Source organism: Pezoporus wallicus, unplaced genomic scaffold (assembly GCF_028554395.1).
Source record: "Pezoporus wallicus isolate ANWC-B61680 ecotype Strahan unplaced genomic scaffold, APGP_CSIRO_Pwel_v1 contig_5908, whole genome shotgun sequence".
NCBI lineage: Eukaryota > Metazoa > Chordata > Aves > Psittaciformes > Psittacidae > Pezoporus > Pezoporus wallicus.
Window position 1 is genome coordinate 850455 of NW_026635282.1, and position 25975 is coordinate 876429.

At 39.1% G+C, this 25975-nt stretch overlaps 1 protein-coding gene and 1 long non-coding RNA gene across 4 annotated transcripts in view; one reads left to right on the forward strand and one right to left on the reverse strand.

The window, feature by feature from the left end:
- ST6GALNAC3 (ST6 N-acetylgalactosaminide alpha-2,6-sialyltransferase 3) overlaps positions 1-25975 on the forward strand; it is a 251042-nt gene that overhangs the window by 187831 nt on the left and 37236 nt on the right. The gene's annotated exons all lie outside the window — the stretch shown is intronic.
- LOC130603207 (uncharacterized) overlaps positions 24709-25975 on the reverse strand; it is a 50941-nt gene continuing 49674 nt past the window's right edge. For both annotated transcript variants that reach the window (XR_008973088.1, XR_008973090.1), the window contains 2 exons: positions 25629-25739; positions 24709-24825 (listed from right to left, as the gene is read on the reverse strand). This is a non-coding gene — a long non-coding RNA (uncharacterized LOC130603207). The remainder of the gene's footprint in view (positions 24826-25628; positions 25740-25975) is intronic.

A 25975-nucleotide genomic window follows, 5' to 3' on the forward strand; every position in this document is an offset into this window, starting at 1 on the left:
CATTATAAGTACTTGTCAGTTCTGACAGTGAAAGGCAGCCAGACTGGCAGTAACTTTTAGGTCCTTATGCAGTACAGATACGATTTATTTGCTTTTAGTTTTTGTAACATCACCAACTGCTAAGGGAATTGATGTTTAATACATTTCTAAATAAGTAAAATCGAAGTATAAATAAATAATGCTTAGTTTATTAGTCCAGGTGTTTTCAGCATTGCTGAAAGTGGTTTGATGACAGCCACCAGCACTAGCAGTGGAAAAAAAAAACCTGATTTCTCAGTGATTATTATCACTATAATAAACCATAATTGAAAGATTACAAAATTGATTCTTTTAAAAATTAATGTTGCATGAGTGAGTAGGCTCTGTGGCATTCAGATTTTTTCAGTGTTACTTGGAAGGAAAATGGCTTATTTTATTTCCTGGCAGAAAACTGCTGATTTTCAAACAATCACATTAGAGAAAACAGTCCCAGAGGTTTACAGGAGACAGCAGACCTATGTCATTATGCTTTACCCTTTCCTGATGGGTTCGGAGAAGAGCCAGAAACAAAAGAAAGTTACATTCATTATTGTGAGAGCCTTGGGAAAATCTGTTTGGCCAAGCAATTTTGCATGAAACAAGCGAGGAAATATTTGACTGCAAAGAACATAAACTCCTTCCATCAATATGCAATTTTCTGGATCCATTTGTCCAAATGATTATTAAGAACAGTTTCTAAATTTGCAGCGCTTTACAACGTCAAAGGGCTGTGAAAGCATCAACTACTTAAATGGATGGAAGTGGGTTTTTTTTAATAAATAAATTAAAAAAAGACCAAAGTCAGTTGTGAAACAGTTTAAAGTGCAAAACACTGAAAACAGCAGGAAATCTGGGGACGTGGAATAGCAATCATACAGTACCATCCACCCCAATCAGGAAAGTGGAAACCACAAATTCATCTTTGATGATTTCCGGTAAATATGCCCTTTGAGGACAGATTACCCTGCCCAATCTTGTGGAAAAAGCTCGGAGTTACATCTCTTCTCCCCACAACATATGGATCTCAGCAAGCCCTGCTTCTCCATTTCTGAAGTCGTTCCTCAGGTGGAAAAGTCTGGGCAAAACCACAGAAATATTTTTGAAGAAATGCTGTCTAGCATCCTGGTCAGTTTTACTGGAAAACAGCTTTCTGAAGCCTTTTTTTCCCTGGCCATTTTCTTCAGCAAGGCCTGCCCAGTTCTCCAGACCTTCTGCTATCCTAGTGGAAGTGTTTTTATTGATGTTTTCATTCACTTTGGAATGCCATGTCTCACATTTCCCTTGGCTGCAACACTATAAATACCTTTGATCCCCCTAAGTATGTAGCAGAGTGTGCTGAGGACTGGGGAAAACCACCTCTGGGTCTCTCTCTGAGTGCCCCCAGCCACACACTCTACAAAGGATTCACCTCTTCTGTGATTCTGCTAGCAGGACACCTGGTCAGTGTTTTGGGGGTGGCTAGTGCAGACATGGGTGTTTGGTTTTTCTTCCTCACTACCTCTTTGTAACACTTTGCTTCTTCTGTTGTTGTCTTACTGGGTCTGAAGGTCTGGGATCTGGGCTGCAGCCAGCAGTGTTGCATCTTGGTAGCTCAGGGTTTCCAGTCAGTGCCACATCCCACATTTGTGAGAGATACACATCAAAAAAGCCCAAGAAATTAAGGTTAGCTGTGGCTTATTCTTTTCTGTGTATATCCTGAAGAGAACCTGTGCTATTCCATTGTAAACCTGATATCTATGCATCATTTCACATTGGCCAGATAGTTTGCAGTCTCTGAAGAAATTTGCTGTACTTGAATTTACAGTAGAAACATAATATACCACATTTCATATTGTCGCGGTTTAAACCAAACCAGACAGCTCATTCACTCACTTCCCCCACCCCTTCTTGCCCTCCCCCTACTCCTGGAGGGACGGAGAGGAGAATCGAAAAGAATGCAACTCCCATGGGTTGAGATAAGAACAGTTTAGTAACTAAGGTATAACACAAATCACTACTGCTACCACCAATGATAATAATGATAAAGGAAATAACAAGGGAACAGAATACAACACCTCACCACCAGCCGACCGATAACTCGCTCCCCCCCAGCCCGACCAAGCTCTGACCCATACCTCCTCCAACCCTGCAGTCTCCCAGCCCTTCCGGCTAACTCCCAGTTACATCCTGGGCATGACGTGCTGTGGTATGGAATACCTCTTTGGTCAGTTTGGGTCAGGTGTCCTGTCTCTGCTTCCTCCTGGCTTCCCCTCCTCCCTGGCAGAGCATGAGGCTCACAAAGTCCTTGGCCAAACCAAAACATCATTGTTATCAGCTCTGTTCCTGAGCTGAAAGTCAAAACACTGCACTGCACCAGCTACCAAGAAGGAGAAAAATGACTGCTACTGCTGAACCCAGGACACAGATTTATGTTTTTACTTAATGACAACCTCCTACTGGCCGTATGAAACATTTTTTAAAGAGAGGGACAGTTCCCTGTCCCGTTATTCCTTCCCAAGATTAAAGTCAGTGTTCTTCCTCCAGTTAAATTTCATTAATAACATTTAGCATTTCATATTGCATATAATCCACAGACTTTAAAGCACTGCAGGATGTAAAATCAACTTTAATTTCTCAATTTTCCTGATTGTAAAGCTCATGCAGGGAGTCATTTGTCAAGCTGTGCACAGGTATCATCTTGCAAGTCTATGGCAGAGTTATGAAGGTATCTTCCAGTCAGGGCTCCCTAATGGCTCCTGATGTACTACCCTGACATTCAGAGAGCACAAGAATGTATTCTTGCTTATGTGAGTTCATGCTTACCTGAAAGGGAGTCCTGGGTGACCAAGTGATAATCAAATCCATATCAAGTGCATTTTTGTAAGCAGGCAGAAGTGAAACTTCCTGAGCGAATTCCCTAGAAATTGCTCATTTCCTCTGCATGGCTAGATGCAGCTCTTGTGTCTTGGTCTCTGTGCAAAGATGGGCTGTGCTGCTCAGCTGAGCCTTCTTTAAAGATCACACTTTGCAGGAGGGAGGGGTGATTATTAGATTTGGGAAGGAATCTTACAAGACATGTTGGAACACTCTGCATCTGAGCTCTCCTGCTGCTTTCCAGCAGTCAGCACTGCCCATCAAAGAAAATTGCTGCACAGCTCTGCTGCATCATTCTTCATTTGCATTAGAAATGGCTCTAAGCAATGACAGGATTAGAGCCAAAAAGTGCCAGCACTTTATAATTCATTTATTTGATTTAATATATAGAGGTACCTATTTGAAACATCATTTACTTTTCTTGAGCTCGTCATAAACCCCGCTCTGAATGGAAGTGTTTAAGGTAATGATGACTCCGATTAATTCCCTTAGAACAGCATGACTGGAGTCAGGTACACTACTTCTCTTTTCATTAGGCATTTCTGAGCTCCTATGAGTGATCTTCTAGCATGAGAGGAATGAAATTAGCTGAAGAATACCTGATGAAAATAGTCCACAATATGCTGCTATTCTTCCTCAACATGGTAGACTGTGAACACAGATGCCTTTGCAATGTTATCCAGACAGCTTTAATAGAACCTGGTGCAAACTTTCGTTTCGGGAAGGGTAGGAAATCTGTGCTTGCTGTGTGCCGCATATTTCCTTTCACCTGCACTGTGAATTTAAGAGTGTTAGAGCTTTCTCAGCCAGCTGTTACCACCTTCTTCACCTCTCCTCACTGCCACCAAATCCCCGTAAATCCAAGCCTGCTCTGAACAGCAGATCTTTAATCTCATTTTCAACAATACATCCCCACCAAAGTCAGGAGGTCAGACATTGTGTTGCACTTTTGTTCACAAGACAGGATTGCTACATGGAATCTTGCATCATCAGGAGATGGTTTAGTTCTAGGAAAAGCGAGAGTTTGCAGTGTAGTTTTCCTTGTGTTTTATTCCTGTTTACATTTCTTGATCATCAGTAACTACTGCTTATAATCAGTGGGCAAGGTACAAATATAGAGCAAAAAACATTTTCCGGAGCACCTCCTCGACCAAATAGCCTGTATTACATCGGAAAATGAAACAGTTCCCTGAGCAATTTAGGCATTTTCTTTATTTTTTTTCACTGAAGTTACATGGAATTCCCATGACATATCTAGAAAGCAGAATTATGAACATTACTGTAGGATGTTTTCATTAGTTGAAGAAGCAGAGATTTCCCGGTAACATTTGTTTAAACCCCTTGTGCTGCTTTTCCTAAACATAATTATGAAGTTCTGCATGAATGCTGATGCTGCAGGTATTATAAAATGCCACAGGTAGTACATAAAAGATGGATATGCTGGGAATATACTGAAGAGTAAGGCTTCTCAGTGTATCCTGGCCACGTCTAAAAGCAATGTACTCCAATATTATAGCAGAATGATGCATTAAACTATCTAGGTACTGTATTTTAAACAGACAACATTGTTTCTAATGTCTTGGTCTCTCTGCCCCTTCATTCCTTTCAGGCTATCACCAAGTGTGCTTTGAGAGGCATGATAATTTTGTGATACGATCGTTCTCTCCTTTCTGCAGTTACAGACAACAGTTCATCTTGCTGCACTCAATCAGCCATCTATTAATAATGACTTTCTGTCCCTACAAACTGGGATTAGTTTTCTGATTTGCTTTGGCAAGTTGTGTCCTTCTCACACTCTGAAATTCTTTATCTTTGTGTAAAGAGCTTGAATAATTTGAGTGCCCATAAAAGTGACAGAGAAATGTCACACACCAGCACCTCGTAAAACCTTCCGAGTTTTGTGAGTTTGCTGTGACATTGCTGTCCCAGCCTTTGTCTTCTTCCTTGAGCAAAGATTACTTGTCCAACTAACATAAACTGGTCTTTTAATACATACATGAAGCACTGCCACAAAGAGGTGAAACTATGAAGTTATACCAGTTTGTCTAATCTAGATTTGACCTTAAGTTTCTAGGGTTAAAAACTGATATAATAAACCAAGGTAGAGGTTTATTGCTTAGTAATATTTTAAAACTTTTAAAGAAATCTGCAGCACCAATATATACAGCTCAGTCGTTGCTTTTAAAGTGGAAGACTCCAAAGTGTAACTCTGTCTCTGGCGTGCAAAAGCCAGGAATTGAAAGGAGTGAGTAGGAAGGCAATATGAGAGAAAGAATCTCAGTTAAAAAACTTTCTGAGAAAATACTGTTTAAAGTCAAGGTTACAAAGTGCATGCTTTTCTACTGAGGCCCAAACCTGCTTTCAAATTAAAGGCTCACACAAAAGTTGTGTCTGTGATGTCTAATATGCAGTAATTGATTCTTTTCATTCCTAGAGGAGCCTTCTCCATTTGAAGTACAATTGAACTCCAAATTGCTTTACTGTTACAGTTCAAGAAGTTGTATCAGCCTAGCCCTGAATAGTACTCAGTGGGCTGCATATACATACAGAAAGTGTAGACCCTTTTTGCTTCTTATTTTCATGCGCTTTGGATGCTAAGCAGTGTGATCAACAGCCTCTCCCAACCTGTACTTAAGAGATGCTTTCATTTTTTAGGTGCATGGCAGCAGAACAGGAGAATTCAAAATGGTATGGTTTGCTTTCATTCAGACTAGATTATGGGTTGGTTTTTCTTTTCTGCTTTCTCCTCTGATTCCCAAGAAATCACCTGTAATCACTCATGTAATATCAAGGCTAATGCAATAGCCTGGTTTTCATTGTTGTTTGAATATATTTTCTGGAAAAAGTTAGAATTCTGATGGAGCATTACCTTATCTATCAGAGGAAAATGTATTTATAAGCCTCTATATGGAAGATTGTATGAAGATAAATTGTATCTCGTCATGTGATGTGCACTGTTATGGATTATAGAAGTAATGACCTTACAACTGCCTTACAGAATTGTTTTTTAGCATTATTAGAGGTCATAACTTTAGTTGCCAGTTCTGTGAATGATTCTGGCTGTAACTAACGAACTGTGTGCATCTGTATTTTCAATGCCCGTCTTGATAGTTTCACATATCAGTTCAATAAAACTTCTTCCACTCAGGGGAGACATTTGGGCAGAATATCTCAGTGACATTCTTGCCATTCCCATTACCATCACTACACACTCAGTGCAATATATGTTTTAAAAATTGATTGAGTGTGTATTTACAACATAGATCATGAAACATGTTTTTTTAATGGTGAGAAACTCCCAGTGATGCATTCTGTGATCTGTACCATTGATCTGGATTCTTTGATTTTAGTGCTACAGACTAGTCATAAAACTTTTAGACCCTTAATGTCATAGGGTGCAGCTTCTTGACACAGAATGCTAACGTAAAAGGAGATAGCTACTGCAGGCAAGAGCTCCCAATCCAGTGAAAACTGAAGGCTTGCATTAAATATAGCTGAGTGTGTGTTCTTAACATATTAAATATAAAATACAAAGAATTTCATTGAAATGACATAATGTTGATATATAAAATCCCTGATGCAGGTAGACTCAGTGGGTCACTTTGGCAATGTGAAGAACAGACGTTAGGTTTAGGTAGTTCCCTCACCTCCCTTCAGGAAGGTTTTGGTAAGCATCTGTTCTCCTGAAAGGGTTGTCTAAAAGCAGATAAAACAAATTCTCTGCCCCTTCTCTTTTGACTAAAGAGAGTCTAGATGCCTGACCAAGACACTTATCTTTTGATTAGCAAAGGAATGTGAGGTAAATAGTGTTTAAGTCTCTTCTGGTTATGTGTTATGTCTTCTAATAGGTTTATACAGTTATTTAGCATGCCGCTGTACTTAGTTCAAGGTTTTGGTAAAGGCATGAAAGAGGTGATATCTTTCATGCTCTTAGTACAAAAGAAAGTTCATCTTCTATATCAAACTCTTTCTGGTCTAGTTGCCATCTTGGTTCTTAAAAATTAGTTATTTCTGACAACATAAAACTGGATCTGAAAATGAATTCCACCCTGGGACAGAGGAAAAAAGTGACACAGGAAAGTGAGTGAGGTACCAAAAAAGAGTATAAGCTTGGCTAGACAGCTGGAGTGCCTTTTCCAAGTGTAGGAATGATGACTGTTAAGTATTTTTCCATGGAAGTGATTATAGTGAACAATATCAGGAAGCTTTTAACTCTTATACAGAAGTCCTTCAAACATCCTAGATGTATTTAAGTTCACTTGGATATAGAAAAGTCTTGGCATATCTCACTGCAGTGAGATTACTGTCCAAAGTTATCTGGAATCCTTCCAGTGCAAAAATTGAGTTTAGAAATGGCTGAAATTGCTTTGTTCTAGTTCTTTGGTGACTAATCTCAGCTGGGACATTTAAGGCAACACTACTGTGGACTTAAGCATGTGAGTATGGTTGGCAGTTGCAGTTGACTGCCTTTTCTTCTGAAATTCACTCCTCCTTGTTGGCACAGTAACGTTTGATCTTCTCAGTTCTTAGAGCATTGGTTGGACACAGACTATTTTTCACTAAGTTTGCATTTTCTTTTTTAAGAGAAGAGGGACAGCTAATTGTGTTTGTTTAGGGGAATGCCTTTTCTTTGAAACAGATAGACTGAATTAACAGTGCTGAAGTGTGTGTTTGTTTAGGAACTTGCACTGTCTTTAGTGCAGCAGTAGGTTGATAATTTGGCAATGGCAGTGTGGACTGTGATTGTGCTCTTTGTAGCACATTTTTTCCTAATCTTGTAATCTTACCCTGTGGGATCTACAGAGCTGTAGCTGGGTCAGACTTGTCTGTGGACAGCCTTGCAACTCTACCTAACACTTAATGTCATTACCTATTCCCCCTGATATGTGGAATGAAGGGCCGAGCAAGAAACCCACTGGAGGGAATGATAAAGGAGAAGCTCTTTGCAAAGAAGTAAGATACCTTAAGCTGATGCTCAACTGGATTTACAGTGCCTGCTCAGGCCTATGCCTGTGGGCAACCTTTTGTGGTGTCTCCCGTTCAGGAGTGAATTAACCTTCCCATCCACTGTGAGCAGGTTTCAGCTCTGATTGTTACTGTTCCAAATGTTTCTTGCCGCTCACCAGTGCTAAAGCTGTTAACAAGAGTGCACCCACTGGCCAGGCAGGGGCCTCAGGAAAGGCTTGTGGTAAATCCTCATGACATCGCTGCCTTCTCTGCAGGTGGTCCAGGAGTTCCTACCACCCATCCCCTCACCATGCAGAGCCATTGCTGGGTTGTAACAGCCCTGAGGATGGTAGCTGCTCCACAGTAGTTGGGGGTACTTGGATTCCCATCACCTTCCCATGCTTTTGAGAACTTCAGCTGTAGGCACAGTGGTAGGATAGTTGAATGGAAGAGATGCAGCTCTAGAAGGCTGTCTGTCATTTTTCCCGTTGCTCACAGCAGCTCAACAGCTGATTGAAAAGGCATTTACTCCCCTCATGTGAATAACCTTGAGGGATCATAAAGTCAATTGGGCAAAGCACGGTCAGTCAGTGCCAGATATGTGTCCAGGAGTCACTGGGAGGATGCTATTATCAAGAAGACGTTCTTGGTGGTGTTTTAGGGAGTGGTAGACAGCTGCAGCAACTCAGGACAATTTAGAGCTGCTGAGAGTGGTGCAGAGGTTGCCTGCCACACAGTTGATAGGATTTTAAAAGCTCTGTTTGCCTCTCCTTTCCAGAGCAATGCTAAGCCCACATACCCCATAGTATTTTAGTCTGTTGTGAATAGAGCAAATGTTACTTTAATTGTAGCTCATTAGTTACATCGGATGCCAGGGTGGGGAATGAAGACCCTTTCTTACCTTATAAAACATTATATACCTTCCCTGCCAAGCTGCTCTATTAAATAATGGAGCCTGAGGCTAACTCTTAAAGTAAAGATTCAGAATTGTTTCTCCTTTGGTCTTCCCAGAGATACACACTTGGCTCCCTAGATCTGGCCGCTGTCTAAAGAAATTAAGAGCAACATTATTTTATTTAAAGCAGTAGTACACCATATGCAAGGCCAGAGATGCTCTGTGTGATACTCAAAAAACTGGGTTTCTGTCTGCTTTTTTTTTGTTCCCTTTAATCGATAAAAATATGATTTCCCCCTAGGTCAAAGGAAATTGAATTTTCACATAGCAGGGGAAAACAAATGCCCTCCAGCATTGCTATCGGTGAATTGGGGCACCAGATGTCTTTTAAACAGGTCCAGCATATTGTCTCTTCATTTCCAAGTCACCCTTTTATGCTTCTATTTATTTTAGGCAGTTATGCTTTGACCCAAAGACATAATCCTTATGGAATTAAAAATCATGTGCCTTTTTGTAGGAAAAAAGCTGAGTCTGATTTTATGGAAAAGAACTGTAGAGAATGAATCTAATGGGAAATTAGACAGTAGTATTTGATGACTGTAAATGTATTTATTTATAACAGTTAATCTTGGTGGAAATGAAGAAATAACTTGAAATAATTAACTTTACTATTTATAAAAGAGTCTCTTTTATCCACTGTGAAATGCAGTTACCTCTAGGATGAAATGCAGTGGCTGCTAAACAGCATAGAGGCATTTAAGAGTGAAAGGGAAGAACAACTGTGCATTTGACAGTGGGGAAAATGCAGCATGGAAGGAAAATGTTTTCATGAAAATGTTGCCCCTTTTTGTTGAAAACATATTTTTAACTGACTCTTGTAATTATTCAAACTGGAATTTAGTCAATAAAAGTAAAATGTGTCTCTGACATTGTGAAATGCACCCTGACATTTTTAATAGCTTCAATACAGAAAAAGCACTTACTTTACAATAAGAAAGAACATTTACCCACTGAAAGATAAAGGGCTTAATTTTCTTCTCACAAAGACCAGTTTTACTGATTATTTCACTGAAGCTGTTGCAGATTTAGAACAGTGCAAGTGCAGGAGGAATCAGGGCCATCACTCCAGCAGCACTAGGACAGAGGTACTGCACACTGAATTAACAGCCCTTTTCATAAAGTCAGGCAATGAAGAAGTGACAGAGAGGTTGCTGGGCTGTTGATGAATCCTTTGACTGTGTGCAGTGTATCCTAGAGCTCCGGTTAAACCTATATGTGTTGAGAGAGCAAGAGAACCAATGATATTGCAAAGAGTACTTTGCCAAATAAAACAGAAAGCTCTGTGGTGTTGTTGCACTATTACGAATGTCAGCACACAATTAGGAGTCAGTTTATTTATACAAAATGATTTACTGAGCTTGTTGAGTGAACTTTACAGTTTATAGCAAGAGACCTATTGAAAGATAAACTACCATATCATCTGTGATTCATATACTCAAAAATTCCTCTGCTTAAATTAGATCACTAAATTAAAACACAGTGTATGCTATTCCACATATAACTGTTACCCTCAGATTAATCCACAACCAACCAGTATTATTTAACTTACACGCTGACTGAAAGTTGGAAGGAGACCGAGTCTTGATAAATTGAAAAAAGGCAGCAAAGTGATTTTAGGGTCTTACCATAGTTGATTAAATGTGTGAAGCTAACTACGAAAATAATCTCCCAGGAGAGATGTTGTGATAGCGGTCATGTTGTGTCATCGATTTGTATTAAATGCTAAGGAAGAGAGAGAACTTTGAAGATTTGCTTTTCATTATGGTGTGAATTGATGTTCAGCTGCTAAAATGATATAGGTTTGCATAAGAGTTACGACTGTCAAAAACCATTTGGAATTTCATTCTCTGCAGAGAAATTAAAATTTTGAGTGATTATGTGAAAGACTTTCTCTTCTGAAGCAAGATTATAAACCCACAGCTTTCCCTTGTTACTGGATCTTTAGATCAGGTGAAATTATTACTTTTTAAAATCTCATCCCAAATGCTTTTTAAGTGACTTGATGAATTATTATCATATTAAATTCAAGAAATTATGGTGATGCAACCGTTTGCTTGAGATTTTAACTGCATATAAAGATACTAAAAGTTATGGGTTGTACACCTAATATAAGTTAACCATCTGGATGTAAACATACAAGAAATATTTATTTCAGTTTATAAAAGCAGTGTAACAAAGTACACTGGGCAGATACACTGTTAATTACATATTACAGTACATTCTGATCTGATATCAGGAGCAGAACACTCAAAATTCAGGATCTCTTGACATTTTTCATTCATTTCCATAACAATCAACCACTCCAACCACTCAGTTTTGGAGGAAATAATGACACTGGAAAAGGACTGAGTTTTACAGCAATCTTTCAACATCCTGGGTTCAATTAGAATAGAAGAATATATTCTGAAATCATAAGACTTGTCCTCTGAACTAGCATCTGCAGATGCACATGTCTGATTCCCATTGGCATGAATTTCCCAGATAAGCTTAGCTAAATCTCGTAAAGCAGAGCAATTTTGAGGGGTCTTAAAGTTATGACTGTTAGATTTTCTAGCTACAGTATTTCACTGCATTTGAATATTGCTAAGTGGTTCCTGTAGGAGTTATGGGCCTATTATTATAACTGCATTCTAGAAATAGAGAATTTGGCCATACTGCTTTATCCTCTTAGAGCTGTTAGAACAATCGGGTAGTGGAATTCACCGCAAGACCCTAATGGACATTGTAACTGTAGATCTGAATGACTCGATCAGTAAAAAGCTGTCAGATGGTGATGCACCACAGAAAATGCCTAGGTAAGCTTTTGTGCATTTAAAGCTTTTAGCCTGATTTTGCACTCTTTGCAGCTATTATCTGTTTTAGAAGAAATGATAAAACAACAAAATTGCCCGCTTGATGACAGAATCAAATATTGTTTTGCATGTGTATAATCAGATGTTGAGATAAAAGCACAAAATGTGTGCACTCAATTGAATGAATGCCCACTGAAATAAATGCCTTTGTGTTTTCTTTTCAGAAAGGGTTTCTAGACATGCAGTAACAAGCCTTACATTTTTTTCACTGACATGCAAGGTCACAGCTTCAGTCAGCTGTCTTACCTTCAAGTCCCAGAGTGTGTTGGTTTTCTTGCTTTTTGAACTTTGTCTCTTTGGTGCAGTGAAACAATGCTATCGGAAAAAACACCAAATGCTGCAAGAAGGCATCTCTGGAAATGGCATGTGCACTCATCATTGCATCTGCATTGGCACATACAGTTGAGCTTCTCCTCTGAGTACCTACGTAGATTCCGGGCCAGGAACAGTAGCTTGTTTTTGAGGTGTCAGTAAGTGTCTATGCCATCATTCCCAGGTATTCAAGGCTGGAGTCTAGATAATAAGATTTCAGGATAAACATGGAATTCTGTCACTTTGTATTCTTGCTCTTGGGCTTCCAGAGTTTATGTTTTCCAGCTGTTTTCCAAAATCATGATGGCTTGATCTGTTTTGTTTTTTTTTACCAAAAGTGGCACCTCCCATCTAGCCAGTGATTCCAGAAAGCGAGGCTCAAAGAATGGTAGTTACTTGCAATAAAACTGTGAAATCTCACAGCCTTGGAGAAGCAAAGTATGTTTGGATCAAGTTTTCCTATATTTATGTTAATGGTTTACTATGCTGTAGAGGATAAAACATCCTGGAAAATGGTCTTGCTACATTTTTAATATAACAGCCTGGGTTTGATTAACTTTCCTTTATTCACTGTAGATCATTTGAGTTAAGGTTATTGCTGGCTTTTCCCCTGGACTCTCAGTAGAGGCAATGAGTGAGGCAGGAACATGCCTGTTGAGAGATCCTTGAACTGTGCCAAAGGTTCGACTCCCCATGCTATTCAGGCATGACTATGCTAATAAATTTGCATTTCCTTCCCCAAGCTCACATTCCTTTCATCTTAACTGTAACCTCTTGTACAATTTGCTTTATTGGCTTGCAGTCACTGTCATGTCCTGTGAGGCTGAGGAAGGTGTTAGAAAGACAATATAACAAAGCAGAACACTTCAATCTGAACTTCCTTGGAAAATAAAATGGGCTTTTAATTGCTCCAACAACACGGTGCCCTCTCCACTCTGCCACACCAGCTCCTAGTGACAGGAGAAGAGACTGAAAAATTTGTTACAGAGCTCAACCATCTGTACATTTCACCAACAGTAGCTTCTTTCCTTTTATCAGCTCAGCTGTGTTTAATAGCTTTGTACTCAGATGACAATTTAAGTGATACTAGACCACTACTTTTAGATTATAATCCAGGGACCCAATGAAAAAGAAGCAAAAGTGTTAAACTTTAGGAAGGGCAAATGCATACATGTATGAAGTAAAAAAATACATTACTGCTTCACGTCCTGATGACAAAAGAAGCCATAAACAAACATGAAACAGCCCATATTATTTTTCACAGACTTTGCCAAGCAAAATGTAGAGGCCTGTATAAGAGGCTTTTTAAAAATCCAATTATTTTCTGGAAATCTTCAGATGCTCACCCTGGGACTGTACCGCTGAAATGCTGAATTGGCTGTGTCACTTTGGCATTACTGGGGAACCTTAACGTAATTTCCTTTTATACTTATCTTCCAGGATGAGTTGGTCCTTTCCAATAACACTGGAGACCAGATGAAACTGAAAATCAACCCCACATACTTTGAAAGCAGAGCCTTAGATGGACCACAGTGCTACGGTGCTAGCATTGCCATTATGACACTTACTTGAATTTCATTTAAAACAACCTACTGTAATTTTTATGCATCTGTTTACAGCAAGATACCTAAAAAAGGCTATCTAAAGCTAGCATCTTAAGTCTTCATACAGATAAAATATACCCCAGTTTCACAAAGTACACATGCAGCAGATCCTGTATTTTAAAAACACTTCTCCCCCCACACCTTTTAGTGTCATTCAAAAATAACATGAAAAATAGGGTGATAATTATACAGTAGAACGCATTGATTACCATGCCTGATGCTGGGTACTGAGCAAGAATACACTTTTAAAAATCCAAGCAATTAATTTGGAGATAACATTTATTGATTGTGTTAAAAGTTCTTTTAAGTCGATCTAAAATGTGTCATCCAAAGATGTATTGTTATAAACACAATAGTGAGCTTTGAACTGGGTGTGCTGTGAATATAATGGTTTTTGAGTGATCCCAATTACATTATGTATGCTCCAAGTCACCTTAAATTTCACAAAGATATTTTCCCTGGAGTATTGAAACTGTGGCACATAAAAGCCTGGCAAACCTAGCCTTTGATAAAGTGACATGATGGGGAGATCGCTACAGGTTTCTTTTCTCTCCTGTGTCGCTCTTTCATATCCAGCCACAGGTTATCTGAGTCTCTCTCCCTATGCAGGTAGGCACTGTTCTACCCCAGATGTCCCCTCTCTGGAGTAATACTTGCTTTCAGGCCTGTCAAACATAGTTTAGAGAAGAGTGACTGCAACTGTGGCCCAAAGAGATGGTGCACAAATAACAATTAAAGTCTTGAGGCATTGACTGAATGTGTTGGAGAGCTGCCACTCAAAGCGTACATTCAGGGCACCTAAAACTTGAGATTTTTTTGTTACCCCCCTGAAGTAAGGACTGTTCTGCAGCAGGTATTCCCACAGCAGAACTGTGGTTCAGGGGTTCTTCAGGAAACTCATGTTTAGATTTCAGCCTTTTTCTCTTTGTTCCCCAAGGCATTCCTGAGGTTTTGAATGGGAATGTTTTTTTCCCTTACCTCTGTTATAACTAGCTGGATTCCTGTACTGAATAATTTCTAGTTTTGGTGATGTCCATGTTTAGTGCAGCCCTTCTTGTTAGACTGTAGATGCAGAGCTGAGAGCAAAGTAACGACATTAATCTCCACAATGAAAACGTATTTTGGGACATTAGTGCACATATGGTGAGGATTTTTTAACCTACATTACTGTATGTAACTTTGCAGCTTAATTAATCAATTAGGATTAGTGCAGTTTGTAATCAAGTCCAAGAGTGATTGATGCATGCCGTATTAATTGCAGCATTCACATGAAGCATGTCATATACACAGTCATTTTACAGCTGGATTTCACATTGGGTTGCTCATAAGCACTTAATGGCAGGAATATTTTAGACTTGCAATCAGGGAAATTGTATTGCACAATATGCTTTGTATGTTGTACACCCTGTTTAGATAATAACTCCTCCATCACTGATGTATCCTCTTACTCCTCCCTCCTGGTTCGATAGTTGGCAAAGTAGTCCATTTTCAAAGGCTTTACTTTGCTGTGGAACAAGAGGTATAATTAAATTGTATCCCAGTAGTGAAGGTTTCTAATGATGATGAGCCAAAACTAATTGTATTGATTTGTTTATTACTGGCTTAGGAAGCTCATCAAACAAATGGACTGAAACTATTTCCATATTCTTATCTGTTTGGTAAATGAGAAACAAACAACACTTCTGTTGCATAGTGTCACAGCATTAATACTAATTCTAAAGATAGACTCAACCACAGGAAGGGAGGTTATCCCCAGTAAAATGTTTCTACAACTAAGAAATGCCACATTCTTTTCCACATTGTGTCTTGGGATGAGCAAAATGAAGTTATTTTCTTTCTTTTTTATTTTAAATATAAATGCTACTACTAATGAAGGTTTTCTGATGCCAGAACTAGACAGCAGCAGACTGACCAGAAAGTGTAAAAGACTGGGGCAAAAGGAAGGACACTGGTAGGTTCTTGCCTTCTCATTTGTTCTTTGGCCTCTGTATTAAACAAATGTGGATGAATAATGTCAACTGAAAACTTCTATGAATATTCATTTTAATTTTTAAATTAATCTACTTCATATTCTCACATTAACTCTGCAAACAGTCAAGTAATCACATCTGGTATAGAGGTTTGCAGAAAGTAAATTTTGATATTTCGGGTATATGAGTTTTTGTAGGAACTGAGTTTTAATTCTGAATGCATAAAAATTCATGTTAATGCTCTCCTAGCTGTGGGCCAGACACAGGTTTGTCTGACCTGTGTGAAAAAATCACTTCTTTTACATAACAACTTAAAAATGCTGAGCTTTTTATTGCTGAATATTTGAGACCATTTCTTATAACAAAAGGCTGTCCAAGTTCTTTTAAACAGGTACTAATCTGAAACTATTGAAGCCAGCAGTAGTAATTCATCGGCTTGGGTGTGTTTCAGATTAGTCTCCTCAAGGATGCAGTTGAGAAAATCCAGCACTGGGAAAGAAGACCAAGTTAATTGAATAAATTGTTGGTTTAATTGAATTTGGGGGACTGATTGTGTTGATGCTGTGAGAATGTGGGCTCCTCCAGAGTGACATGTTGAGTTGGGCCATGTTTTGCTCTTACAGTAATTCTAACAAAGTGACTACCTTTATCAATTTAGAGTCTGAACGTGCTTCCAGGGGAAGCAAAACCAAACCTTTTATTCTTAGGAGTCAGATGACATTAGTGAAAACTGCTACTTATACATATGGAACTATCCCATTCATTTTCTGAAATACAGCTGATGTCAGCAGACAGAGAAGGAAATTAGACAAAGCTGTTAGGGAGGACTTTACATTGAGTCCCAAGGTTCAGAAAAGGCTCCCTTGCTTTCTAAACACCTTCTCAGAGAGGAGTTTAGGTGTAGCTGCATCAAGACCTAATGTCAGACTTGGTCAACAGTTTATGTCTATTATATGGGTAATCAATCCTTATACCACTTTGTCCTCAGGATTAAAGACAGCAAACTATATATAAAATAAAGGGTTTATTATAGTTGGTATGGATAATGATGGTAATGATAGGTAATGATATTATGATGAGGCAAAAGGACTTTAATCAGAACATCTACTACATGGTGTAAATGACTATAACTCCTATTTACTATAATGTAAAGCTAACTTAATAATTATTAAGTAGAAATTGATGTTATCCATATTGATGACCATGGAAAATTCTCTTTCACTTATGCTTAAGGAGTAACCTTGAGGGACATCCGCAGTCAAAGGAGGAATTTCTACACACTCCTGTTAGAATCCCTTCCTTTGAAAGGTAGGACTAAACTTTTATAGTATAACAATTGGCTGTCAGTCATTTGTTACTTGGCTAGATTTACTAGCTCAGCGAAACATGAATGGTAGTAATAACTCATCCAAAGATAAACTGTGTTTGACTAGATAAGCCATTGTCACTGTTCAGTGGTACTTCTGTCAGGAAACATCCAGTTTCACATCTTTGTTAGGTTTAATTTTATGGAGTTGAGTCAGACTGGTCTCAGCATTTTTCAGTAGTAAAAACAGCCTGACCCCCTTCATTGTTGGTATTTTACATGAGTAGGGTGGAATTTGAGCTGGTTTGCCCCAACTTAAGCAACACCTAACCTTCCTCTTGCACTCAACTGTGTGTTTTCCGCCACAACTGTTTGCTTATATGCTGTACTATACGACACGTTGTGGTACCTTTTGTTCAACTAGCAGGTTTTTGTCCAAAGAGGATTCAGTAAGTTGGAGTAGAATTACCCTTACATCCCTTGAAGAGCTGATCCTGTCAGCTTGGCAGAGCATTGCTCAGACTGCCTCACTGCATATTATGTTTAGACTGTGGATAAGTTAATAACACTAGAAGAGTAGAGCTTAAGGTAGAGGGAATTATACACCACAGTTATTAAACTTTGACCTTTATGATGCTTTAAAATCATAAAAGATTTTAAAATAGCTGCGCCATAGCATTTATATCAGTACCTCTTCACATTCCAGTTTCTTCATGTTAAGGTCTGGTAGTGCTAATTCCTTCTGGTTAGGATGTCTGTGAAGGTCTGCTAGAAATGTGGAATTCCATCTGTGGAGATGGTATCTGGATTGCTGCAATGTGAAGCATCCTATCCTCTCTGTTCTGACTTTTGAACTCCCATTGCACAACCACAGTGCTTTTCATGTTTCAGCATTAGCCTCACAGGCCTGGAGCTGGTGGATGGAATGGGCAGCAGCTCTCCCATTTTACAGATGAGAAAACTGAGGCACCTGCTTTTTGTCACCCACAGAGTCTTATGCAATACACAACAGAACTGAAGAGATTTAAAATCTTACTCAGAAACCTACTTTAGCAGACTTAGCTTTCTTGCTCCTGAATTCATTGGAGAGAAAGCCTCTTTTCACAGCTATTGGAGTCCTTTTGAGAGTCATCAGAGGGAGAAGTGATTAAAAATAGAGGCCTACTTAGGGGCTCTGAGTTGTCTTGTGAAGTTTTTGCTCTTCAATGGCTGTAGAAAGCCTCAGGAAAAGTGTCTCAATTAAGCTGTGTGAATATTCTCTCTCCCCATGCTGTCTTATGCTCTAATTATAAAGCAGCCTTTCTTACCTATTTGTTGCATTGTTATGCATAGGGAAGAAACACAGGTATCAGGGAGCAAAAACTTTCAAACTCTAGACCTCTGATCTGAGCCTACCTGTTAGCAAATATCTCAAAGGCACATGTTTTTCAGAGTGAAGATTTAGATTTATCTCATTTCAAAGACACAAGACCCTTTGCAAAATGTGAATGATTCCTGGTTTAGATCTCATGTCACACAGGGCTGCATAAGCATAAGCTCATCTCTGGGTATAAGAATTCACCACCACCCATAACAAGTTGACATCCACAGAGGAAGAAAGGTGCTTTTTTGTTACATGAAACACAGTGTTTTTCTCCCAAGCTGTCTGAAAACCTGCCTGTGCAATTGTGCACACACCATTATTTTGTTTAATATTTACAAAACTCGTGGAAGTTTTTGCCTTTAAAATGGCAGGTGAATCAGAGGTCTTAAGAGCACTAATGAGTCGATCCTGAAGGAGCCATTTCCATATGTCATGTCCTTTAACAGAAGTTTGAGTTCAAGCAAAAACAATCTCCCAGCCACTTAGTATGCAGCCATTTGCATGTGCCCTCCAGCTGCTAAGCTTTGCTCCAAAATTCAGCTCCGTGGTCGCTCCACACATTAAGAATACAAACTCTGAGAATTCAGGGTTTTCTTTCACCTTGCAATAGTAAAAATATAAATGATGAAGTTGGCCCCACAGGTATGCAGCACATGCATTGAACGCCCGAGTTCTAAAGCGATCAGAGAAGCGCTTAGCACCAGTAGGGGAGCAGCCGTCACTTGCAAGATCAGGTTTTTTTCATGCAGTTAAAAAGATCCAGCTTCATTTCATTTCAGCACTATTAGAAGAGCAAAAAGCAAAACCTTCAAGCCTTTGAATAGCATTTAGGTTTTTTGCTTTCACTGTGTTATGCCTTTGCATTTCTTTCATGTTGCAGAGAAGTGAGTGTTGGAGTGCAAAGCAGGTCTCAGAAATGTAAGTGTCTATTCACTTTGCCCCCTGTACCTCAGAACAGAGGAAAGGTACTAGAAGCGTCTCCTTGTAATACCAAGGAGCAAGAGAGAGAAATTTTTCTCCTGCCAAAGCTGCGTAGCAGAAATGACCCCCTCTGTGATTCACTGGAAAACAGCAGATATTCCAGGGAGAGTGACATCCCCATGGCTAAGATATGAGCTTCTTACAGTGCTTATTCCACAAACATTCTTGGAAAGTAAAAACCTTGGAGATGGGATTTAGTACCAGCAAAGGCTGATCAGGGCTCCCATTAGGTAAGGGGCACTTTTACCTCCTACTGCTCTAGCAACATAGTAAACAATCACCTGAGAGCTTTTGAAAATCCTATCTTTTGATGCTGTGATGTTTGCAAATATGCAAACAAAGAGGGGTGAGAGTAGGAACAGAAGTGCCAAGGGATTTTATTTCTGAAGCTCTTGACAAATACCTTTTTGTTCTGTTTATTCACCTCTTGCCTCAATGAGAAAGTGGATAATGCCAAGGATCTTTATGAAACCAACTGAAATTTTAATATTGCTCCAAAATCTGGAATTTTGTCCCTTAAATTTCACTAAGATTTATATGGTGAGCATGGGTTAGTGGAGGAGACATGAGAAAACAACAGAAGCCCTGAATACGAGGACAGTTAGAGATGACAGACAGTTTTAAAGATTAGCTTGGTCTGAAAAGCAAAACACTTAATGTTCATGGAAAAATGTGAAATGAAAGAGTCAAAAGCTAATATTTTTTCCATTTTTACTATTATAAAAGTGAAACTTCAACTGCCCATATTATAGCTACTGTCAGTGAGAACAGGTCAAATTCCACTATGCTGCAGATGAAGCACCTAAAGTGCCTCTTCCTAAATGTATCCTCATGGATAGCTCAAAAGCCGAAGAGCCTCTGTGAGGCTCTCAGGTGCAGTTTGCACCGTCACAGTCACTGTACCAAGACCCGGGACGTTTCAACGTGTTTGAGCACCCATCCCCTGGGGGATCACAGTGAGTCTTAATGCAGACTGGGTAGCAAGGTGCATGGGGACAAGCCTGATTTGGAGGTGACCTGTCCTCTTGCAAACCCAGGGGATTTATGTGCTTCCATGTCTGCCTGTGCAAAGCCAAAACTCACTTTCTCAGTGAAACAGCCGGTGGTAATTCTTCCCCTATTTAGCTTTCACTGACTTCTCTGAAAAAGAGCTAACACTAATGCTTTCTTTACCTTCCTGTCGCAAAGGAGAAATCTTGGCCTCAAGTCACATCTGCCTGGCTCTTTTCCTCTTTATTTTTGTTCTTACCCAGCCTTCTCCTGCCGATTATCCAGCTTTGCTGTTGTAGCTTGAATAATTCAGGTGGAATGAACTGAGTTGAAACAAGGTGACAGTGTTCCACCACTTGTCCACTTAAGTTATTCACAAATTTGTCTTGGAGTAGGACCTTTGCTCTGACTCTTAAATCATGACAGTGTTTCAGGTAGAGTTATGACTATAGAGGAAGCAGCTGTGTTCAGTTTCAAACACGCAGGCATGAAATACATTCACATTTTGTCTTTACTGTATAACTGAACATGTATTCTTCAATTTTAAGTGTGGCCTGACACTAACGAGTCATGTCGTTGCACTAGATTCTCTTAAGCTTCTTTTTACGTTTGTCTTCAGTGCACTTCATATTTATTAGCTGCTCCCATTAGTTCCATCTGCAGTTCCAGTTACCACGTTCGTGTTAAGCCAAGTTGGGCATTCTCAAGCACTGTAGAGTCAATGTCTTATTTTCTAAAAATGTTAATTTCACTCAAACTTCCATCAATAACATCTTTAAAAATCCATTTGCAATGTAAATGACTCAAAGTGTAATCCATCCTGCTGTGTTCCAGAACACTTCCTTCTTATTTAATTGCCATAGACACTTCAGTTACCGATTAGACTTTATTGTTTATGATGTTGCATTTCATTAATAGTTGTGATAAAAATTGCATGTTGCAGGAAATTTTTTGCATGTTAATGCTACTATTGGGGTGCAATTCAGAATTCATGGGGAAGAGTTCATCTCAGAAGTTTCAAGACTGCACTCTTGTAACTATATAATGAAACTGCTCCACAAGAGTAATCTTGAACACAGAGGGTGTTTCCTCCAAACAAGTACTTAGTTTCAACTAAGAATTTTTTAGGCTCAGGAGCTACTAAACCCATTCACCCAAACCAAATATTTATATCTAAATAGTTAAAGATATTAAGGAAACATAAGGCTGAAGCTTTAGCACTAGGTACAGGAAGGGAATGAGAAGTATCTTTGAAGGAGGGCAGCTGAGAAGCCACTGAACAGATAGTGTATAGCTCAGTTCTCTGATGAGGAAGGTACCTTAATTTCTGAGTAGGTAAGTTTTGCACCTTCCAGTCCCATGGATTCAGGGAAAGGATCATTTAGGTCCAGAGGCTCTGAAGCCACTCATTAGAGGACCTCCCTGTCCCCACTGTGCCCCCTCCTTCCATAATATCATTGTGGCCCATTACCTTTAACTCTACCTCTAGTAGTACCAAAATAGCATCCAGGCTGTGCTGGATCACCCATAGAAAATGGTGCAATGCAGTGCTGCTGTTATTTGACAGTACAGAAAGCCACATTGATCCAAGTTACTTTTTACAGCAAAGCGTGTTTATACCAGGATTTCATCCTAGTGAAGCTATGTTTGCTTCCTGGTGCAGAACAGAGACCCTGTCCCTTCTGAGACTCCTGGACAAAAATCATTAGGGATGAGAGCAATGAGAATCACTGGCTGTAATCTCTGCTGCTTTCCAGCCTGGAAGAGTGACTCACAGGCAGAGGTTTCCCTGGAAGACCTTCGCTCACTGTTGGATGCAATCACAACAGATTCCCTCATTTCTAAATTTTAGCTGTACCTGCTGTTGAATAAAAAGGCTAGACCAATCTCAGACATTATTTATTAATAGAAGCTTATTCTTTTTTTCAAAATACAGCAAGTAGAATCCTCCTCTAACCTGCCTGGGCCAAGTAAAGGTAAAGAATGCAGTTAAGTGAGACAACTAATTTTGTATCCTCATTCATACACTGTTGTTCCAGACCTCAAGTACTCACTAGTGGCACATTCAGCACCACTCCAAAAATGGTAAACAATTGGCACAGACTTAACAAGTTTCTTTTTCTGGATCCAGAATAATTCTTTCAGGTTGAAACTGCATTGAACTGATTGTGCTAGCAGAGCAGCCCAGTGCTGGGCAATCTGCCAGTCTGCAGTGTGCGGAGTACAGGATTTGTCCTGCAGCTAAACAATAGCTCTTCTTCACATCCACGTCTCTCATGATGCAGCCCTTTTAACTCGGAAGGAAACTTTGGTCTCCTAATGACTTGCAAGTCTAACTTGGCCATGTGATTAAGAATTATTTCTTTTGTGCTGTAGCACAAAAATAATTCAAATAGATGTGATAATGGTATTGCATTCAGCATGAAAAGATCATTGAATGTAAACGTGGAACAAAATGTACTTCTGTCTCACAGAAAATTGCATTTAGAACTTGTTGCTACTTTGCTGCTTTTGTGATAATGCTTCAACCTCAGACCCTGGATCTCAACATAAATACCCTGGCATTTCAGACAAAGGAGTCAGAGAACATCTATTATCTCCCAAAAGCTGAGAAATTCTGGAAGGTGCATTAAGACATGATGGGATTCTTCCCTTTGTGACTTCCAGAAAGTCACAAAAGTGATTGTTTTGGGATAACTAATTTTTAAAGAACACTTTGTGTAGAAGGATTATGTCATGATGGTTTTTGTACGTACTGGCAGGGCAACAGATCTTCTGCAAGAGGAAAAAAGGGAGAAATGGGGCGAGAATAAATGCTGGATTAGGAGTTCTGGCTCGAGCATTGCCCAGAAGAGTTACTAAATGTCACCACAAATTAAAAATTACTTTTTATTTGTGAGCCATTGTGCACAAAGCACAGTGAAAATATAGCTAAAATTTGCACATTTAGATACCAAAAGTTAGATATTCACTTCAGAGTTTGACAGTGATAAGATTTCCCAAGGTACACCTGGCATTTCTGTTCCCATAACTGCATGTTTTCCTTGTGAAAATCTTCCCCTTAATAACTCACTTTGGTTTAAATGAATTCTGACTTACAGCAACCTCACTGGTAGCTGTTGGGTGTTCATTACTTCAGAAGGTCAGGCTTCTTGAGTAGACATTTCTTGCACTGTTTTATTACTATGCAGACAGGAGACATGGAACTTTTTACACTTCACTCCTCTAGCTGAGTATCTATATCTTGCTTTGAACACTTTGTGCTACACAGGTGTGATCTTCATTCAGAAAAGCAGAGGAATAGTGAGTATTAATCATCTGTATCCATTTTCTGAATATCACATGATTCTTATAGGTCATGTGTACAGTAGACTCAAAATAGTGCATAACAGATATTACTGCTGGTTTATGAAAAACAGTAAATAAAAATTCAAAACTCATTTTTAAACGGAAATGTAAATATAAAAAATGGCTGATGACACAGCTTGTAGCATTCTGCTTTGGAAATTACCTTTGTTATTTTGCAATGAAATTGAATTTTCAACTGTCAAAAATTTCCCATAAAATGGAAAGCAAATTCTGACCCTGTCTTTTTCTTCCAGCACATTCTCATCACTCCCAGAAAGACCTCATATCCCTCATGGGGGACCATAGGTCTTCTGTTTCTTTTTGGAAATATATGTTCTACACCGCTGTTGATATTCCATAAAATTAGGGTGCTGGGCAGTTTTTCTTGTCCAGACTAGAGTGCCACTCTGAAGTACAGTTACGATCTTCATTTGGTTTTGTAGATTTCAGCAGATTTTTAATGAACACCTTTTGGGGGAAAAATACTAAACCTATTTTTGTCTTAATCCAATTGCTTTGGTAGCTACAGAGTGAGACATATTTTAAAGACACCAGGACCATATGTTGTAAAGTCATTCTTTTAGGTATAAAAACATCCAACAAAATAGTAAGTTGAAACAGAGAGAGTTCAAGCTGAGGTACCAGCACGTGGAGGTTATATCCATGCATGCACTAAACATGGCTTTTTCTCCTTGAATGTATTCTGCATCATCTTGAGCTAAGGAAGCTCCCTAATCTGCAGTCCTGCTCTTACCAATTCAAACCCCTTTCTTCTACAAAATCTAGTACCAGCTCTCTAAGCCAGACATTCTTTGCTACCTCTCCTTGCCTGTAGTCACACTTCCAGCTTATTCCAATAACTTCCAGAAGAAGATCCTGCGAGATACAGGCTGTCCTGAAAGTAGCTTTTCTTTGGGGAACAAAGAGCCTCATCTTCTTTATGCCTCAAGCTAGCAGTATCTTGAGTCCCCTGATGCCTCCCAAAGGCAGTTCAGATTGGGTTAGCAGCTGAGCCATTAGACTGACAGCAGAAAACAGACTTTTGTTTAGACAGCACAAGAAGTGTGCAGTGATACACAGTAACCTCCTGAATGCAAATACTTGTGACATTTTCATTTTTTGCAGTTTTCTGAGAAAGTAGCAAGTCAGGTCATTGTAATGAATTGGTAAACATCACACTGTATTATATATGAAATTCATCTCCTTGCACTCAGAAGTGGGGTGTTAATGCAGTACTCCTCACTGTGATGTCTGCTTTCTGATATGTATGATGCTGGGTTCTAAAATATTCGTATCCCAGTCATACCATACCACTGCATTATTAGCCTGAATATATGAAGACAAAAAAAGACCAGGAAGAAAGTTAATTTCACTTTTGGTTTTCAATTCTTATGCACTGTAACAGAATGTGAATAACCTCATTACTATACAATTTTTGTGTGTCACATAATGACCTCTATACTAAAGACCAAAGTTTGCATAATTGAGGAGAGACTCACCTACAACAGTGTTGGAATTCATTAGCATAAGGCTGAAATAATGCTAAGAAAATAGTATTTGATGTCACCTATTTAAACTGAAACACTGTGTGTTTTCTTTCCTCTGGAATTCTTAAAGGTACATGCTCATGACGAGGAACACAACTTGTCTTGCTGAATCTGGCAAACAGTGAGAGATGGTCCTGTAACTCATCAGCTATTTACATAACAAATGGAAAAGGTCTATTCTTATGTAGTCTTGTAGTTTCTTGCAAGTATCAGTAAAGTATATGTTGCTTAATGGATTTATCTTTATAGGCAATATATTCACATATTTATCTTGACTTTTAAGTGCTCATCCTTCATGCTAGGCTCTCTGTAGTAATTAAAATATACCATAAATCATATCTACTGTAATTACCAAAATACACAGTAATTATCCATTGATCTTTTGAGCCTGTAAAGTAACTATTTCAAAGCTGAGTTATTTTGGTATTCCTTGAGACAAGCCTACTGCAAAATGTTAGTAATTCACTTAATATTGCAGCACAGATCAGCTCTGGAGTGTTTCATGTCTTCTCCCTCTCCCCACAGAAATGTTATGGCAATTCTATTGACTATCATCTTAAAAATCACTTTCATCAATGACACCTGAATCCTGAATGCTATTCTAGCTGGTGACAATATCCTGTGGTATGCAGTTATCGAGGATCACTCTGTAGGCAGCTATTCCTTTCATCTTACACTTTGTCTTTACCATGACTGCAGAGAGAAATTCTACATGAATTGAGGGAATTCAAACCTGAGTTGGAAAAAGGAACTCTTATCTGAAACCTGCAGGTAGTTAAAACTACTCCAGTGCATCTGCTCAGAATGAGAGCTGTGAGCCCAATGGTAATAAGTACAAGTATACAAAAACAATCTGAAAAAAGACAGAATAGTTCTGCTTGCCTTCACTGAAGGTCTGAGTATCCATGTCTGAATGTGTGTAACGGGGG